We start from the raw sequence: 20103 nt of genomic DNA on the forward strand, positions 1-20103 counted from the left end.
GTGTGATTTAAAGCTCCTCTTTTGATTGCATTAAAAATGGAGACCTTCTTTTAGAAGTGAATGCATAATGAGTAAACTCCATAACTTTAACCTGGATGTTTGAATTAGTTACTGTAGCTCCGGATTACCCATTAGGTGACGTAGGTGGCTGCCTAGGATCCCGGCTCAGACAGGGGTTCCAGTTCTGTCCCTGAGCCAGCATGAAGATCAGCAGATTCCCTACTTGGCCCTGTGCCCCCTCCGTTTGCAAGGAGAGTTGTGATTTGTACACATGTCAGGCGCAGATTACTTTAAGAGCTACCTCGCGGTCCCACTGTGCTTCTCAGATGGGACGAAGCCAACACTCTGAACTATTAATTGAGTGCTGGGACCCACAAGGAAGCTGATAAAGTGGTCTGCACCTGAGAGTGATGCAGACCACGCTGCTCTTCCACCAGATTACCAGGGATAATACCCCTGTGAGCGCACTACATTGGAACACCAAGGATAGCAACCCCTCCTGCCAAGAGGTAAGCAGGAGGGGGGCATATGGAAAAAATATATACTTCCCTAAACACACTCAGCCTCTTTTCACACAAAATACTTACAACTCAGACAACACTCAACCCGCACACTCACTCAGCCACCACACATGACATTTAGCCAATCCCATTTTCATTTTCAGCCAAGAGCTCTAGGCAGTGATCCCCAGTCTGGTATCCTGACCAGGGCCCTAGGCAATCTCAGTCCAGCTCTGGTCAGCTGATTATAAAAAAAAATTCTTTGCCGGTCCTTTAAAATAGCACAAAAGTCTTAGAATAATTACATCTGTTTTCTGAGACACATTCAAACACCCCCATTCCAGGCGAGGAATTTTGAGATAACTTCTGACAAACTTTGTTCAGTTGAGCTTGGGCAAAGTTTTCTGACTAAGTATTAGATATGCCAAAATAGACAGCTAATTGGTTGTATTTGTATCACTGCCATACTACATGGTGCAGTCACACTAAACAGGGATTAACTAGAGAGACGGGCACCTGTGTCAAACGGAAAGTGGCAGTAATTTATCCCGTGATGCTTTAAAATGTTAGAAGAATCATAGAGCATTATTTTTATGTATGATTTATATTAGAGTAAAGCAAAACACTCCAATAAAATGGTACTTGCCATCTCAGCTTTTCTGAACAGAGCAAATCAGCCATCGTGCGTTTTGGTTGGTGAAGAGTCAAATACCCAAACTCCAAGAATAAAATTGCCTGAATTACACACCAACCAAAACGCACGATGACTGATTTGCTCTATTCAGAAAAGCTGAGATGGCAAGTAATAGCTTGAGGTTAGATTCTCCCCTCCCCCTCGCATGCATAGAGACATACTTCATTTTCTACCGAGGGCAGCGTGTTTCAAACCAATTTGAAAAGATCAAAGTTGGCAACTTGGAAGCAGGTCCTAGAAGACACGACACAAGAGTGCATAATCAAAAGAAGGGGAAGGTCGCCTCTACGGACCTACAAGCGCTTATCCCTGAGCTTGGTGTTAAGCTCAGGAGAATGTGAGTGTATTGACTGTTAGCCATATAAGAATATATAAGTATATACGTTATCACACTATTAGAGGTTTTTAATTCGCTTTATAGGTGCATTCTGGAACACATATTCATTGTGGAATTGTTACCAGTACGAATACCCTCTGGTTTGGCTCAAAAAGAACATCATATATGTATGTAGCGCTACACCTTTATTTGTTGTTGGAAAAAAATATATATCATCCTATTGTTTCACTCCCAAACCCAAGGGTTCAATCCCTAATCTCTCTGACACATTCCCTTTCCCAAAGCCGAAGTCACCCTACCCATCCCAAATGTCCTATTCTCACAGCCTTAAGCTTCCTTCTCTCCATCCAAAATATCTGTCTGTTAGGAGCTAGTCTGTAGGATCAGTATTTAGACCAGTCTTCTCTCAGTGCTGCGTAGGATTGGGGGCCAGGTGAGAAACAGTCAGACCCCCTTCCCCATCACTATTTATATATGAAATATTCTGCATTCTAATCTTCTCTTCTGGTCCAGATATTAAATGCAGAAAACACAAATGCCCAATATATTGTACAGTAAATGGCTAACTCTGGAGAATAACAATATACAAAGCATTATTCAAATCCACAAAATGCTAAATGCTAAGCCATTCAGTACTCGGCAGAGAATGGATCCACAATTAGATATGTTGAGATATGTGTAGGCTGTAACTATATAACTCCAAGGAAATGTGCAATATAAATAAAGCTAATGTTCCATTAGTACAAACTATTATACACATTCATTACATTGCACATAAGGAAAGATTTATGTATATATTGGTTAACAAATTATTCTCTGCAAGAAAGGCAGCCACACGGATTGTTTGGATGTAGCTAAGAATGTATATTATTACCTAATATGTAAAACTTGATATATTCAATACCTGATCTAGAATTTAGATGTTTGTTTATAGGCTTTCCCAGTTTACACTATGGATGCTGCAAATAATTATATAGTGCAATATGTCTGATTTGGATAACAGTTAAATCCCTGCGTGACCCAGCCGTGGTACTTTCAAGGTGACATTTCGTATCTGCTGGTTACTCAAAGCATTGCAATCACAAGCAAAGTATTAGTCTCTGAAAAAGCCGAGCAGAACTCAGCGTTTGTCAAATAAAATGCTCGGATTCCAAGGGAGATTGTTTTACTGGTCACCCAAACAACCAGGATAACTATGCACATAAAGGAGTTTCATTTGCTAAACCAAAAATTGTGGAGAATATAGAAAGCTATTTCATTTTTATTTATTTTTTTAAGTAGAAAATATCCAAATGAAATATTTCCTGTATGTTGGCTACTTTTTGAGTTAAGCCAAACCAGAACTCTTTTTAAAAGTACACAAAATTAAGCCCCGCACTCAAACTTTCATTATTCTCATGTGGCTTCAGTTCTCTTCAGCCCAAATATCTAGAACAGGAAACAAAGTTACCTGTGCACTATCTCAGATCCCTACACATATTTAAATAGCTGGGGGGTTTTAGTCCCATTCCAATGGCCATTAAAGTGTAAGCTCACGTGCCACATCAAGGCAAAACCTCTTAGGTAAGTCCTACACTAACAATTCACCTTGCTGCTTTCAGCAAAAAAGCTAAATTTCTGAGAAACCCTTCCACAAATTAACCCTTAATAGGGAACACACGGGATAGGCGACAGCACTGTAACATGGCTGTGTGATACTAAAGTAAATATAAACATATAAAATTAAGCCCTGCGCTCAAACTCCCACTACTTTTGGGAGGAAGCAATGACTATAGTTTCCACCAGCCTGCAGTATATAGAACAAGCAAAATAAGTTAGTGAATCATTAGTGTAGGACTCACCTAACATTTTTGCTTTTCATTTATAAAAGTGTGTACTAGGTCGTCCAGAAGGTATCTAGCCATGTAATATGAAAAATAGAGACATTTATTGAAGAAGATTTAGGAAACATTATACATAGGACAATGACCCCTCAGTCGCCTTCAAAGTCAGCACCTTGGGACCTCGCACAGTTCTCCCAGAATCTTTTCCGCTGCTCAAAACACTCTGCAAATTCTTATTGTTAGAATCGCCATCAGCTTCCTCGTCGTATTTACCTGAATCTCATCGACGGTCTGCAATCTCTTCCCTATCAAAGGTGATTTTAGTTTTAGGAAAAGCCAGAAGTCGGAGGGCAACAAAATCTTTCAACAGATTCTCGACCATCTTTGAAGTGCTTGTGCCACACTTTTATTTGCGCTGCACTTTTTGCATTGTCCATAAAAGCATTCTGAATCATCCGAATAGTTTCAGCAGAGGAATGTTCAAGCTTAATGCAAAATTTGATGCAGATTCGTTGCTCTACACACTGTCTTTTTGAATGTGACAGCCACACAGTACACATGCTCACTCAACAGCGTCTAGCGCCTCCACTGACTGGTAAAGTAAAGTCGTCATTGTTCACGCATGCGCATTCCAGTCCACTGTCCTTGGCTGCCAGGTTACATCGATGTCAATCAACACAGAGATTCTGAGCTCTGATCAATAGTAATCTAACCTGCACAAGAATTATCATTTAGGATTTAAGCGTCTGACATATTTGCAGTGTTTTTTGTTTTATTTTGTTTATTAATTTTACAGATATGCAATTATAAGAGCATTATTATAAGACTTGTTTTCAGCACAACACGGTTTTTGATGCAATCCTAGTACAGCCTAAAGTTTTTCATGACAAAGAAAAACAGACAAACAGATGATGAGCAGGACCTAAAACAATACATGCAGTAAGACCAATCATTATAAACTGTGTCTAAACCAAAACAAAGAAGATGTGAAAAGAAAAATGATGATTACATTTTCTACACTAATTTTTCATATTTTTCCAATCAAACATTAAGTCCCTAAATCTTTCCATAAAGTTTGGAAAAGTTTGTTTTCTGTTTAGATGCCTCTGTTTGGACAGAAGTTGGCAGTTTAAACAGACCTACTTACCCATGCGTGGTTGCTGAGCTTTCGAAGACCGCCTTTGCTAGGCAGAGTCTGGGGTGTGCGGTGTAGTGTTAACTTGGGAATAATTGGAAATTAAATGAATTAAAACAATTGGATCAATCACTGTGACATCACTTTGTAGCCTTTTCCTAACTAATATAGTTTGAGTACTCTCTCTCCTATGACCGTAGAATAGTCAGAACTTCAGCTTGACTAATGATCATTCTCCCGAATGGGACTTTTATCTAGAGAAAAATGATTGTTACTCTGTTTTACTGGTACAGAACAATCGTTAGGTAACTGGGTTGCCAATAGGATATTGTTTTATTCAGCTGTGTAAACATGGAAAGCCCAGAACAGAGGGGTTGAACATTTTTGCATGCTGCACATTTTAATTTTTTTTTTTCCCAAAATATTTTTCAACATAAAACCAATCTCACGTTAAAATAATTATTTTTGAGGGGGTGTGGCTTGATCGCCGAGAGAAATGACCGCATAATCAGAGAGCTCTGCACCTGAGATCCCTAAAAAGCATGGCAACTAGCTTCTTCCCCGACATCACTGGCAGCAAACTGTCGAGAATGCTGGCAGAAGAGCTCCAGAACAAGACCAGCCGCAAAGCGCCGCCCAAAAAATAAAGGTGACACACCTACTGTGGCAGACATGCTGGGAGCACAGAGGCCCTCACCCCTCACCTTCCAAGATGGCGCCAGCCCGACCTGCTCTGCCTCCCCGACCTCGCTGGGCTCACCAGACTCTGCTTGCCACTCACACCCAGACTCATCAGGGGCCATACTCCGCTTCCTAGCTAAAGTAAAAAGCTTCCTGGCAGCGGAGATTGAGAGGACAGCACGGGAGGTGAAAGCAAAGATACAGGCTGTGGGAGCCCGAATAGATGCACAATGGAGCAGCCACACTGACCAATATGCTCCTAGACAGAGTCACAGAGCTCAAGTTCGAGATGGAGGACACTTCCAACAGGTTCAGAAGAAATAACATGAGGGTAAGGGGCCTGCCAGAGAGCATAAGGGATGCTGACCAGCTTTGGCTGATTGACAGGGTCCATAGGGCCCTGCATGCTAAGGCCCCTCCAAACGGCCCACCCAGAGATGTCATCATACGCTGGCATTTTTTCTCCACAAAAGAGGCAATAATGAAGACCAGCAGCCGACACACCTTTAAGCATGAGGGACAAGATGTAGGCCTCTTCCAAGACATCGCACCCCTCACCTTGGTACGACAGAAAGAATGGAAGCCAATTGCTGGAGGTGATGCAGAGACAAATAGATGTAGAGCCATGGACTGTTATCCAGACTGGTAACGGGCCTGACCACCAAAGAACAAAAGCTACATAACAATATCACGTTAGAAGCAAGACGGGCAATAGCCCAATCCTGGCTCAAAAGCACCATACCCACCATAGACCAGGTCATTCTCAAAATAAAAGATAACTCCCTTATGGAACAACTAACAGCTCAGGTTAGAAACACCGAGCCGGCATTCACAGAGATCTGGCAACTCTGGGAGGATCATCTAGAACACTAAAAACCCAGAGGTAATGGGAAGACAGGGGCCTCGGGCAAACAGGGGTTCCTCACGTGTAGGTCTCAACTTAGGAGTCAGGACCCGTCGCTCCCTCGCTTTCCCCCTCAGCTCCCCCCCCACAATTGTCTCCTCCCCCCTTCCTACTGCTTACCTCTCCCCCCTCATCTTACCTCTAAAAACATCTTACTTCATACCCCTACTTTTATCCTTTGTGTCACTATACCCCACTCCCTCTAGAATGTAAGCTCACTGAGCAGGGCCCTCAATCCCTCTGTTCCTGTACGTCGACTTGTCTGGTTACAATTAAATGTCTGCTATTCCACCCTTTGTACAGCGCTACGGAATATGATGGCGCTATATAAATAATAAAATAATAATAATAATAATAATAATAATAATAATATTTTCTTTTTCATACCCCCAGATAAACTAAAGAAAATTGAGACAGGAGATGGTACACAGCGTAAGGTCACACTGAGGGCCTAAGAGCAGGTACAAGCCTACATACGGCAGGTGATTAATACGACCTCCATATCCAAAATGTAAACATCCCATGAACCTACCCCTCTCTGCTACACCATATTCCAGCCACCACCACTACTCATCATGTACTTGATGTACGTGTACTGTCACAAAGATGTAACACAATCAAAAATGTAACCTGCTTTGATTGTTAAGCTGCACCTTTTAAAGACCTGCACAATCTAACCTTTGTGCATTGATACGAGATATCTAGCTCTTTGTCCTAAATCTACCTGTGCTCAAAGATAAAGTATTTTTTTTAACAAAAAACAATTATTAATTTTGAATTTAAATATTTTTATATAAAGTATCACACAAATCAAATTTTAAAATAGGTCTGCGTAGGGAGAGAAATAGTAATAATGTGGAATGGCGTTGCCCATGTTGCCCAATAACTCCATTACAGAAGATGACAATGTTATAACCTATATTTATCGTTTCCTTAATATAAAGTATTAAAGTTTGGGGATTCCTGTTCCTAATCCATATACATCTTCTTATAATATATGTCCATCTACGTGTTTGAGCTCCAAAAAGCATCAAAAGTTTAGACGTGGGGAGTATCATCAATCCAAATGTGTTTGGATTAAATATTTGTATTATAGTATGTATAAAATGATACGTTTTTTTCATATCCATGTCTAGGACAAGCAGTGATGATTACGGGTAAATGTCCACAAAGTAGACAGAAGTAATTTGTTGGCAACATGAAAGTACAAGACGCATTGAGTGGCTTTGTCAATAGGTGGGATCAATTGAAGAGGTAATCGACTAGACCAACCGAGACAGCATAAGTAAACATTCCATTCTAACAAAAGAAATAAAAAATACAATAGTGGTGGTCTCAAAACCTACAAGATGAGAGTGGTACCTCGTACTTCAAATACAAATGGAACATGAGGCACTAGAGTGCAGACGGGGGAAATTATGGAAAATTAAAAAGGGTCTGTGAGGGGGAAGGGATGGTGGGCTGTACATATTGAACGCACTTGGTGTTCATTGTCGGGTTGCTCTGTATGCTCAAGATACAACAAGACAAGAAGAACCCAAAACTCTGAGGATATTTACGTTTTAAGATGTGACTCCATTATCCAAGCGAGACTCACTGTGTGGAATGATCTGTGAGGGTTTCTCATTAGGACGATCAATTGACCCTATAGTAATACATAGTATTTTATTATGGCTTTTAATTTGAAAATGTATTTGCTTGTGTTACGAGGAAGAAAAACAATGTCATGTTCAGAGTGTACGAGTTCAATATCACACCAGTTATTGCATTACCATACACCGTGCCTAACCAATAATTTTGTATTTACGTCCAATGCCGACATGTGCCGTCACATCCTGAATGCAATTAAAACGAACTAGATTTAGTTTGCTAGTAGTTTCTGCTCCCTGTAGCTCTAACTCCCATGTGATGCTTGCAATGATGCAATGTATCCTTTACGTTACTTTCTGTCCTTGATTTTAACAATAAATAGCAGAGATTATTAAAGCTGAAATATCGAATGGAACATGTTACCGATGCGACAGACGAACGGCACAGAACAATCCGTATGCTGAGATGGAGGTATTATTAGATGGGGGTAATGTGTTTTGCTCTATGTGCTTTGTTCTATGTGTTTTGTCTCTGCATTGCTATGTATGAACAGTAGTAATATAAAATAAAGGATACGAGATGTGGATGTTCTGTTACTTCAAATAGAGAGTTCCTAGATTTCTAATTAAAGAATAAATGTTCCTAACTGCTGACTCGACGACCTTGTTCTGACATTTAAAGGGACACTGTAGTCACCCAGACCACTTCCGCTCAATGAAGTGGTCTGGGTGCCAGGTCCCTCAGGTTTTAACCCTTCAGATGTAAACATCACGATTCCATCATGCAGAGCATCCATAGGAAAGCATTGAGAAATGCTTTCCTATGGACACTTTGAATGCGCTCACGGCACAGCCACGCATGCGCATTCGGCTCCGCTGACGTCAGACGGGGGAGCTGACGTTGGCGCGGGTGGAGAGGTCACCAGCACCGAGGGAACCCAGCGCTGGATTAAGGTAAGCTGCTGAAGGGGTTTTAACCACTTTGTTTTCCTGACACTATAGTGATCCTTAAACTTAGAACACTTGGTGCTGTAAGTCAATCCTATTAGGTTGTTCACTAATGCCTAGAAAATCTAGATTTTAGATATTTTGACCTATAATTTTAAATTCCTACTCTCCAGGCATTGTTACAATATTTACATCTCCACAGTTTTCCAGCTCGCCTCCTTTAACCCACAATTTGTAATTATCCTTGCCAATTCTCCACAATCCCCTGCATTGGGAATAGACTCCAAGATGTGATCTTACTCAGATAAAACCACACAACTGATCTCTTCAAGTACCTGCTACATTTAGCTCAAGTACAATTCAGCCTGACTTGCCAGCTTAATTCAGAGAGTCCCTTGGCACCCGAGATTTTCCAGTGTTATTGGCTAGTGCCTTGCAAGCCACCCAGAGCAGATATATTTTGAGAGAACTAATCTCCTAACTACTTGTACATTCTTTCTGTTGTTCTTAGTTGTTCGGTCAAGTTTATATTTCCATCAGGCCATAACTTCATTGAACAAATCAGTAAAGTTTCATAGACACAGCTGGCTTCATTGCACGGACAGTATTCCAATTAAAAGACTGCTTTAATAAAGCCTAATTAAATCAGAAAATGATTGTTTTCCAGAATGTTTACTATTATGTTTACATATCCTCTGTACCTGAGGTCTAAAAAATTAAATTAAATGGAGAAATCCACAATTTTTATCCTGCAACTGGGCGCCTCCATCTTAGCTTCCTGTCAGTCATGATTATAAGCTACAATTTGTCCTCCTCATTTGCATAGTGTGCCCTGGTTGTGCCTGGACTCACCTGGATTGTGATGTAACTTGCTAAATCTAAATTTTAAAAAAATTGAGCATATAGGATAAAAGGGTTAACACATGTTTTTGGTGATTTTCAATCTTTTATTCAATATGGTGCGTTTTCCAGAAAAGTGACAGCCATAAATTTAAAGGGTATTATTTTAAAGGGGGACTGTTTCTGTCACATAAAATTTGTGTTCATTTCTGTTAACCAACAGCCCTTGTGGATTCCAGCTGTGTGATTGTATGTGATTCTGGCTTGTTCGTGTCTGTCATGATTTTAATTTGAATATAATAAAGTAGTTTTAAAATTGAAATATTAGTGAGCAGTGCCCTAATTTGGATACATACTGATATTTTTTATAGAAGAGGGCAGAGGGAGTCCGACCCTGCACGTCACCTAGATTGGATTTTAATTTGCTAAAGTTTGGAGTTTAATGAATATCTCTTTCTAAATCGGGGACGCTATAGGCCTAAATGAGATTTAAACGAGTAAAAGCACTTTTTTCCTCCAAAAATGTTATCCTGTTTATACCTCGGTTTATGGTCTTTGTCATCAAACAACCAATCGCATTAACTTTTTTTTTATTCATTCGATAAACTGTGAACCATGGATAATTTCTAAAGTGCATTTCTAAATAAGTATATTGATCACCTAATTTTAATGTTTTCTTCTTTTTTTAACGAAGGCGAAATCATTCAAACAGAATGCATGTAATCTCATTTGTTTTTGTTTTCTTTTCGAATGTGAAAGTCAAGGTCCAAACTAATGACAATGGAGATAAACAGAAATTTGTTTCCACTTGGTCGTTCAATTTCTGCCACTCAAATCCGAATTAGTATAAATTTTACTAAAATTGATTTTATTTAAAGAAAAATAGATTTTATCACAAATGGTCAGAAACCTAACCTTTCTGATAGATACAGGGAACACGGCACTCAATGTATAAGGTAAAGAATAGTTGCGATGAGGTATATATCGAACAATTGTTCCCAAACTGGGGGGGTGAAGGACTACTGAAGTCTCTCTGAGGCTGATTGACAGGCAGCCAGCTGTGACCAGCTGTGGCGATGCTTTGAAGAAAGAAATGTCCTTTGAGCAAACAAAAAGTATATATAATAAGAGAAAGAAAATGTTGATCAAGGGCATATTGTCCTTCAAGGATTGGAGCAGAACACCTGCTGATTTAAAATAAGTATTGAGGGAAAAGAAACGAAATAGACAGTTTTGCCAAGCTGGACCGAGCATCCGACTGACTATCCTTGTCAGCTAATCCTACTCAGAGCGGGATTAACTTTTCAAAAAATATATGAATTTCTACAAGACTGTGCAAGTATGTGTTGAATTCAGGCGGAGACTTTTTATTTTAATGAACTAAGATGAACTTGAGATGGTTCACTTCACAAATATGTCTACACAAAAAAAAAAGAAATTCTCAGATTCTCTTAGAGGTGATGAAAGGTGTTTGTAAAATTAGGGGGTTATGTCTGACATGTGGGCAATGAGCAAGATAGAGAGTGTGGGTGGGTGTTTTCTAATTAATTTTAATCAATTTATACTATTTTATTGCAATAGGAAAGCATAATTGGCTGATAATTACACAACAGGTATGTTGACATGTAGCCTCTAAGAGGACTGTATTGATGAAATGGTTTAGAATTCAGAGATTAGGATCTACCTGTTTTACACTCTATCTAAATTCTGGTGGTACATTCAAAAACTTTCCTTTTTTTATTTTTGTTTATTTTTAACATATGTAATGTCTAAAAATACCAGTTAATATTACAAGAAAACCAATACACTGGTTCAGTGAACTGAGCCCCTGATTTTTTTTTCCTGCTAAGTGGCGAGGCTGGAGAGTGCTTTATGCGTAATCTTTCACTTACCTTTTCATTTTCAAATATCTTATATTGTTTAAACGGCAAAAATTGTCTTATAAAAATTGTAAGATTCTAGAATGTTTTTTTTTTCCCCCTTTTGGTTTGTTTAACAACATGAACACAACACAATAAAATAGAGTTGCTGAAATCATTCATTACAAAGCAATTAAATCAATCAACACTGAGTCACAGCAATTAATGCATGATGTGTGATATATCATTAGCAAACTAAATAAAGTCTGGGTTCTTTGAAGTTTGTATATTGTGATTCAATGTGTACTAGGAATGATAAGAAAGGGTTTTACATGAAAATAAAGGCTGATTTATGAGTCACAAGAACAGATTTTAGACACTCAGCTTGTCTTTTATGAATAGATAATGAAATATATGATAAAACTGTGAATATTAATATTTAAACTGTAGTGCAATAAGACTTCATTGGCCCAAAATCCCAAAACCTTTTATGAGCTACTATGTTTAAATATTTAAATACAACAGTTTTTTTTTTTAACGAGAAAATGTATTCTAAGCAGCCATTTAAACTTTATTCTACCAATACATGTTTTTATGAATGATTATTTATTATATCCATTAAAAACATTAACATACACTTTTGAATGCAAAGTGAAACATTTTTTTTTTTTTGTCATTTATTTTAAAATGTATCTGTTTCGGGAAAGAAAATAAAAATGCATTCAGATCAAAACATGATTGTTCTTTCACAAATAAAGTATCCATTGTGACAAACATATTCATTAGGCTTATTTGAGCTAAGAAAGTAATTATTTCCTGCGGTTAATAAAGAATATTGAAAAAATCAGAATGCCTTAAAGATTCCTTTGGATTTGCAGTGGTTCAGCCTAATAAAAGTGGAATTAATGTGTGAGCTGGTGTGAGGTTCCATTAAGTCCCCTCCTTGCCTATTAAGCACATTTTGTTCTGTAATATCCTGTAGTTTGCCAGACTATAGAAAAGCAAAAAAATATATATAACACACAAAGCGTGTGTCTGCCCTGCTGTATATTGTGGCATGTTTGGAGAGAATGGTTTGAAGTGAAACCACCCATGACATATGGGCTATGGGGCCTGGAGTACTATATCTGAATGGACAGTATAGATATAGGGTATTTACAGTGTAATTTTATTCCCAACCAAAGAGCATTATTTAATCTAAAAAAAAGAATGCAGAATTTAAAAAAAAAAAAAAAAAAATGAAATAATTTTGAATTTTAGATGATCAGTGGATATCATTCCCCAACTGGCTAAGTGTAAGTAAGATGAATATGGTTTGTAGAAGTCTAAAATATAAACAATGCAAATATAAGTAGAAAACTAGAAAATCAAATTTAAATAGAGCTGTAGAGTTTATAAAATATCTCTTTACTGGTGTATTGTTTGTTAAATGAGATGTGGTGTAAATGCTATTATTTATAATAGGGAAGACAGACAGATAGACAGACAGACAGAAAGATAGACACCTAATTCAAAGTTAGAGGGACTGTATGTATCATAAAACACATATACACTATGAATCACACTCACAATCTGAAACACACACAATATAAACCATGTAGTACACACACACAAATATTTGTTTTTGTTTTTGTTTTTTTTAATAAATAAATGAGGGTAAAAACAAATCTGTTTATTTTTCAAGTTTAATAAGAAAGGAATAGTTTGGATGTTTTATGAAATCTTCAATCCAATCCAGCATTAGGAATAAAGTTTAACCTTTCAGTCATCTTTAACATTCCTCTCTTTGGGATTCTGGAAAACTATTAGAAAGTTGTAGGTAAGCTTTCGGTAAAAGCACGCCACTCCTAGGGGTTTATTTACTAAACACTGACTGGTGTTAATTTAATTTTTAACTTAATACATTTAGGTTGAAATACTTAACTATAATAAATAAATAAATAATAATATATCCTGCCCTGACATGTCCGAGTTATGGCAGAATATTTTAAAACGTGGCTCTTTTGACCTATTTTTTTTTCTATATTATCCATCAGCTTGTCATAGCTCACTGTTTAGTAGATAATCCCCTGGTGGCACATTTCGGTGATTGATGGAAGGGATCCAGAACAGCTTGACTTGTTCTCAATCCCTCTCTTCAAACACACATTTCTCATACACAAATCCCATCTCTTCAACTGTTTGTCATGCAAAACATATGCAACCACAAACCTAAAATACAGGAAATAAGTAGATGCGATTAAGATACATTTATTATATTTTTTTATCTCTCTCTCCCTCTCTCTCTCTCTCTCTGTGGACCATATGATGTTGCAATAAACCTATCTAAACCAAGTATACAGAGTGGTGTCTGTGAGTAGTCCCAGGGAGAATGTCCCTTTAAGAGCTTCAGCTTATAAAACCAAAGCAATGATAATCTGATAATCAGGTAGCTGTGTGTGTATCCCCAATACTATGTTAAGAGTATTTCATCATACTTCCATTAGGACTTTGTAATCCTCTATCAAAGCTTTTGAGAGCCATTTGAATATAAGGAGATTTTTTATTAATGTTCATGAGACTAAAAGTCTAAATTGACTCTAGAATCAGATTTTAGCAGTCTGGGGGCATTCGTTGTGTCATACAACTTAAATGATCCAAGAAAATGTCATCAGATCAGGATTTTTTTTTTTTTTTTTTAAACGCTCTCTAAAGTTTACATAGAGTGGTGTATTCACTAAGCATCGAATTGTAGCGAATTGCAACATGAAGGCCGAAATAGCTGCCGAATTCTCCTTCCCCGTTTTAGTCACAGATTGAATGACAAAATTGAAGCCAAAATAGACCGATTTTAATTCGCTACAATTCGGAACTTAGTAAATATCTATGTGTAAAGTGTACGAAATTTTGTTTGGTTTAATATGCATTAAATTTACCTTCAAAAATATATATATGTTTTTTTTACAGACTGCATCCTTGGGTGCAAAAATAATATTTAGCAAATTATGCAAGGTGATTTAGCTTTGCAGGCGTATATGTAGCCAGGTTATTATGCAATAATAATAATAAAATAGTAACTAATTCTAATCATTTATTAGAATATATTTAATGTTGTTTTCTGTGTAACATTCCATTTTATCTGAATGAAATGGAATGTTCTGGTTCACACAGAATAATCCCGAAAATAAACCATTAAGCTCAGCATTGTGAGACTGGGGTTTAATTTCGCCTATTTTGATGTAGATTTTAACTAGACACATTACCTTCAAGGTCCCTCTTTGCTTTCCAGATCTAGAAATGTTACTATGGGTCAATAAGAAAATAATCCATCATTTACAAATACAAATTAGGACATAAAGAAATCGGTTGTAAAACAGGAGAATTCGGGGATTCCAGGTAATCCAACGTTGTGATTGGAAACGGTAAAATAATTCAATTGGAAACAGTAAAAGCAAGTTGGCGAATTACTTGGGTTCGTCTGTTTTGGTTAGTTTTGCCCATTCGGCTTTTTAGTTCGCAATAATTCAGTTTAGAGAATAAAGCACTAAATGGTTATTCACAAAAGTGATAATTCAAAGTGAATTTTAAATTTGAAGCCAGATTTTAAATAATGCTGTAAAAATGTTTAATATGAAATTTAGGATTGGTTCTCTGCATTGGTTTCTGCATTGGTACTCTGCACTGGGAGATATACTGCATTCTGTATACTCTGCACTGGGAGATATACTGCATTCTGTGTACTCTGCACTGGGAGATATATTGCTTTCTGTGTACTCTGCACTGGGAGATATACTGCATTCTGTATACTCTGCACTGGGAGATATACTGCATTCTGTGTACTCTGCACTGGGAGATATACTGCATTCTGTGTACTCTGCACTGGGAGATATACTGCACTAAGAGATATACTGCATTCTTTGTACTCTGCACTGGGAGATATACTGCATTCTGTGTACTCTGCACTAGGAGTTATACTGCATTCTGTGTACTCTGCACTGGGAGATATACTGCATTCTGTGTACTCTGCACTGGGAGATATACTGCATTCTGTGTACTCTGCACTGGGAGATATACTGCATTCTGTGTACTCTGCACTGGGAGATATACTGCATTCTGTATACTCTGCACTGGGAGATACTCTGCACTGGGAGATGTACTGCATTCTGTATACTCTGCACTGGGAGATATACTGCATTCTGTGTACTCTGCACTGGGAGATATATTGCTTTCTGTGTACTCTGCACTGGGAGATATACTGCATTCTGTATACTCTGCACTGGGAGATATACTGCATTCTGTGTACTCTGCACTGGGAGATATACTGCATTCTGCGTACTCTGCACTGGGAGATATACTGCACTAAGAGATATACTGCATTCTTTGTACTCTGCACTGGGAGATATACTGCATTCTGTGTACTCTGCACTAGGAGTTATACTGCATTCTGTGTACTCTGCACTGGGAGATATACTGCATTCTGTGTACTCTGCACTGGGAGATATACTGCATTCTGTGTACTCTGCACTGGGAGATATACTGCATTCTGTGTAATCTGCACTGGGAGATATACTGCATTCTGTATACTCTGCACTGGGAGATACTCTGCACTGGGAGATATACTGCATTCTGTATACTCTGCACTGGGAGATATACTGCATTCTGTGTACTCTGCACTGGGAGATATATTGCTTTCTGTGTACTCTGCACTGGGAGATATACTGCATTCTGTATACTCTGCACTGGGAGATATACTGCATTCTGTGTACTCTGCACTGGGAGATATACTGCATTCTGTGTACTCTGCACTGGGAGATATACTGCATTCTGTGTACTCTGCACTGGGAGATATACTGCATTCTGTGTACTCTGCACTGGGAGATATACTGCATTCTGTGTACTCTGCACTAGGAGTTATACTGCATTCTGTGTACTCTGCACTGGGAGATATACTGCATTCTGTGTACTCTGCACTGGGAGATATACTGCATTCTGTGTACTCTGCACTGGGAGATATACTGCATTCTGTGTACTCTGCACTGGGAGATATACTGCTTTCTGTGTACTCTGCACTGGGAGATATACTGCATTCTGTGTACTCTGCACTAGGAGTTATACTGCATTCTGTGTACTCTGCACTGGGAGATATGCTGCATTCTGTGTACTCTGCACTGGGAGATATACTGCATTCTGTGTACTCTGCACTGGGAGATATACTGCATTCTGTGTACTCTGCACTGGGAGATATACTGCATTCTGTGTACTCTGCACTAGGAGTTATACTGCATTCTGTGTACTCTGCACTGGGAGATATACTGCATTCTGTGTACTCTGCACTGGGAGATATACTGCATTCTGTGTACTCTGCACTGGGAGATATACTGCACTAAGAGATATACTGCATTCTGTGTACTCTGCACTGGGAGATATATTGCTTTCTGTGTACTCTGCACTGGGAGATATACTGCATTCTGTGTACTCTGCACTAGGAGTTATACTGCATTCTGTGTACTCTGCACTGGAAGATATACTGCATTCTGTGTACTCTGCACTGGGAGATATACTGCATTCTGTGTACTCTGCACTGGGAGATATACTGCATTCTGTGTACTCTGCACTGGGAGTTATACTGCATTCAGTGTACTCTGCACTGGGAGTTATACTGCATTCAATGTACTCTGTACTGGGAGTTATACTGCATTCTGTGTACTCTGCACTGGGAGTTATACTGCATTCTGTGTACTCTGCACTGGGAGTTATACTGCTTTCTGTGTACTCTGCACTGAGAGTTATACTGCATTCAATGTACTCTGCACTGGGAGTTATACTGCTTTCTGTGTACCCTGGACTGGGAGCTTTATGCTTTCTTCTTCTCAGACACTGGGAGATAGACTGTTTGTATACTGCATTCTGTGTACATCTATCCTAATGTGCTTTACAGAATAAAAAAGCTTAATTAAGAAACATAATCTGTTTGTTTTTTTGTATAATGTCTGCTCTGGTCCTGGATCTGACTGCTATCACTGCAAAACATCAGGGGTCCTCCAGCAAGCACACCATATGTACATATATTGTATATGTATTATCTCACTCCCCCCCCCCCCCCTCTCTCTATAAATGTGCATACATTGTATATGTAGTATCTCTCTCTCTGTCTCTCTCTCTCTCTCTCTCTCTCTCTCTCTCTCTATATATATATATATATATATATATATATATATATATATATATATATAAACATAGAATGTGACGGCATATAAGAACCATTCGGCCCATCTAGTCTACCCAATTTTCTAAATACTTTCGTTATTCCCTGGCCTTATCTTATAGTTAGGATAGCCTTATGCCTATCCCACACATGCTTAAACTCCTTTACTGTGTTAACCTCTACCACTTCAGCTGGAAGGCTATTCCATGCATCCACTACTCTCTCAGTAAAGTAATACTTCCTGATATTATTTTTAAACCTTTGCCCCTCTAATTTAAGACTATGTCCTCTTGTTGTGGTAGTGTATTTTTCTTCTTTTAAATATAGTCTCCTCCTTTACTGTTTTGATTCCCTTTATGTATTTAAATGTTTCTATCATATCCCCCCTGTCTCGTCTTTCCACCAAGCTATACATGTTAAGATCCTTTAACCTTTCCTGGTAAGTTTTATCCCGCAATTCATGAACCAGTTTAGTAGCCCTACTCTGAACTCTCTATTAAGTATCAATATCCTTCTGAAGATATGGTCTCCAGTACTGCGAACAATACTCCAAGTGAGGTCTCACCAGTGTTCTGTACAATGGCATGAGCACTTCCCTCTTTCTACTGCTAATACCTCTCCCTATACAACCAAGCATTCTGCTAGCATTTCCTGATGCTCTATTACATTGTCTGCCTACCTTTAAGTCATCAGAAATAATCACCCCTAAATCCCTTTCCTCAGATGTTGAGGTTAGGACTCTATCAAATATTCTGTACTCTGCCCTTGGGTTTTTACGTCCAAGATGCATTATCTTGCACTTATCCACATTAAATGTCAGTAGCCAGAACTCTGACCATTTTTCTAGTTTACCTAAATCATTTGCCATTTGGCTTATCCCTCCTGGAACATCAACCCTGTTACATATCTTAGTATCATCCGCAAAAAGACACACCTTACCATCAAGACCTTCAGCAATATCACTAATAAAAATATTAAAGAGAATGGGTCCAAGTACAGATCCCTGAGGTACCCCACTGGTGACAAGCCCAAGCTTCGAATATACTCCATTGACTACAACCCTCTGTTGCCTGTCCTATCTATCTCTCTCTCTCTCTCTCTATATATATATATATATATATATATATATATATGTGCATACATTGTATATGTAGTAGCCCATGCTCGATGTGTGTGTGTATGTATATATACATACATTGTATATGTAACATCTATATATATATATATATATATATATATACATACATTGTATATGTAGTATCTCTCGCTCTCTCTCCCTATATATATATATATATATATATATATATATATATATATATGTGCATGCATAGTATATGTAGTATCTCTCTCTCTATATATATATATATATAAATATGTGCATACATTGTATATGTAGTCTCTCGCTCTCTCTCTCTCTCTCTATATATATATATATAAATATATACATTGTATATGTTAAATCTATATATATTTGTGCATACATTGTATATGTAGTATCTCTCTCTCTCTCTATAAATATATACATTGTATATGTTAAATCTATATATATATATAAATATGTGCATACATTGTATATGTAGTCTCTCGCTCTCTCTCTCTATATATATATATATAAATATATACATTGTATATGTTAAATCTATATATATATATATATTTGTGCATACATTGTATATGTAGTATCTCTCTCTCTCTCTATAAATATATACATTGTATATGTTAAATCTATATATATATATATAAATATGTGCATACATTGTATATGTAGTCTCTCGCTCTCTCTCTCTATATATATATATATAAATATATACATTGTATATGTTAAATCTATATATATATATGTGCATACATTGTATATGTAGTATCTCTCGCTCTCTCTATATATATATTTTCATACATTGTATATGTAATATCTATATGTGTGCATACATTGTATATGTAGTATCTCTCTCTCTCTATAAATATATACATTGTATATGTTAAATCTATATATATATATATATGTGCATACATTGTATATGTAGTAGCCCAGCTAGATGTACACACACACACACTGTATAATATACACACTAATGTATGTGTAGTATGTCTATTACATACATGATGTCTAGCACCCTACATGCTTTGACAGGCCACCACATGTCAAGTTAAGGAAGTGACACTTAATGAAGTCCTTGTTAAGAAGCCATTATAGAAGACTTGTCCATTGTATGTACTAACAAACTCTCCACTGCTATTGACATTTTCTCACACCTTAAAGAAAGACCCCCTTAAATTAAGACAAGAGAGGGGGGTCTCTACCAAGCTCCTGGCCCCCTCACTCTGCTCTGAGCCTCTCCCTGTTCTTACATGATCCAGTATTTAATAGGATTCAGCCTCAGAATAGACATTTCACGGGAGACACAGCAGAGTTAAACTGGTTCTCCTTTTAGAAAGGGAAACATACTTTTATCACTTTAGTGAATAAGTCCAAATCAGGCTCAGCCCAAGATCTGATCTTGGTGGGACTGGAGTAAAATACAGACCTCCAGATTCTGTCTAAACCCCCGGATTATTATAGGAATTCAATTTAATTCGTTTTTAGAATTTAAAACACAAAACGCTACTTT

Source organism: Pelobates fuscus, chromosome 13 (genome assembly GCF_036172605.1).
Source record: "Pelobates fuscus isolate aPelFus1 chromosome 13, aPelFus1.pri, whole genome shotgun sequence".
In the NCBI taxonomy this organism is placed as follows: domain Eukaryota; kingdom Metazoa; phylum Chordata; class Amphibia; order Anura; family Pelobatidae; genus Pelobates; species Pelobates fuscus.